Below are 1,634 nucleotides of genomic sequence, written 5' to 3'. Positions count from 1 at the left end.
AGAAATTAAACAGAGTGGAGCCGCTCAGTCGTGTCCGACTCTTTTCGACCCCATGGACTATTGCCTATCAGACTCCTCTGTCCATGGGATTTTCCAGGCAAGGGTACTGGAGTGGGTTGCCATTTCCTTCTCCAGGGGATGTTCCCAACCCAGGGATTGAACCCAGGTCTCCCGCACTATAGGCAGACTCTTTACCGTCTGAGCCACCAGGGAAGTTAAAGAAATTAAGAGAAGAGGCAAAGACCCAACAGTACACACACCTGAAATAATTTTGAACAATTTTAGCAACACAGCTAGGTCATTCTATTGGATAGATGTTTGTATCTCTCTTTCCCCTTAATCCTCAATTTATTGGAAGGCAGGTTGCCACACTCCACAATCAACAGGATTATGTATTCTTCAGATGTCACAGATTCATATTCAAGAGAGAAAGGAAAGTGGGAATTCAGGAACTTGCACCACATTTTACCTTAAAATTAGGATCTCTTCAGAAAGGAACCTTTGATTCTACATATGGAGAATATGAATGGGTCCATAAGCCCTGGGAAATGGGTAGAAGTAGAAGAAAATTCCATTTATAAAGGACTGAGGGGGTACTACAGGACTGTGAGGAATAGGCCTATCTTGAATTTATGAAACAAGACCCTTTTCAAAATGGCAACTCCTGATTTCATGAAACTTCTTTCATGTATAAAGAAAGCTGAGTGCCGATGAATTGATGCTTTTGAACTGTGGTGTTGGAGAAGACTCTTGAGGGTCCCTTGGACTGCAAGGAGATCCAACCAGTCCATTCTAAAAGAAATCACTCCTGCATATTCATTGGAAGGACTGATGCTGAAGCTGAAACTCCAATACTTTGGCCATCTGATGCAAAGAACTGACTCATTTGAAAAGACCCTGATGCTGGGAAAGATTGAAGGCTGGAGGAGAAGGGGATGACAGAGGATGAGATGGTTGGATGGCATCACCGACTCAATGGACATGAGTGAGTAAACTCCGGGAATTGCTGATGGACAGGGAGACTTGGTGTGGGGCAGTCCATAGGGTCGCAAAGAGTCGGACACAACTGAGTGACTGAACTGAACTGAACTTTCATGTCTGTACAAAGTATGAAGTGCCACAAATTACCACTATTTATGCAGCAAATAAAAAATCATGTTGGTAAGAAAAAAGGTGATTTCTAATGTAGACCATGACAGACTTTGGATGACAATGATACGTTAATTTAGGTCCACCCATTGTAACAAATGTACCACTCTGGTGGGGGGTGTGGATAATAGGGAGAGTTGTACATGTGTGGAGACAAGAATAAATGGGAACTCCCCGTATTATCTGCTCAGTTTTCCTGTGAACCTAAAAATCACTCTAAAAAAAGAAAATGTATTAGTTAAAAAGTCAAGCATTCAAAATTGCATTTGCCAATTTTAGGAAATACCAGTTTAAGGTATTTTAGTAAGTTGGGGAGCTCTAAATAGGATAATTAAATTGCGTTACAATGTTGTGTTGGTTTCTGCCTTACAACAACCTGAATCAGCCATAGGTACACATGTAACCCTTCCCTCTTGAGCCTCCCTCCCACCTCCCACCCCATCCCACCCCTCTAGGTGGTCACAGAGTACAAGGCTGAGCTGCCT

General features: G+C 42.6%; 1 protein-coding gene across 6 annotated transcripts in view; it reads right to left on the bottom strand.

Annotated features, from left to right (window-relative positions):
* PHACTR2 (phosphatase and actin regulator 2) overlaps positions 1-1,634 on the bottom strand; it is a 297,859-nt gene that overhangs the window by 187,462 nt on the left and 108,763 nt on the right. The gene's annotated exons all lie outside the window — the stretch shown is intronic.

Source organism: Bos indicus, chromosome 9 (genome assembly GCF_029378745.1).
Source record: "Bos indicus isolate NIAB-ARS_2022 breed Sahiwal x Tharparkar chromosome 9, NIAB-ARS_B.indTharparkar_mat_pri_1.0, whole genome shotgun sequence".
Lineage (NCBI taxonomy): Eukaryota > Metazoa > Chordata > Mammalia > Artiodactyla > Bovidae > Bos > Bos indicus.
This window is presented reverse-complemented; position numbering and strand designations above follow the sequence as displayed.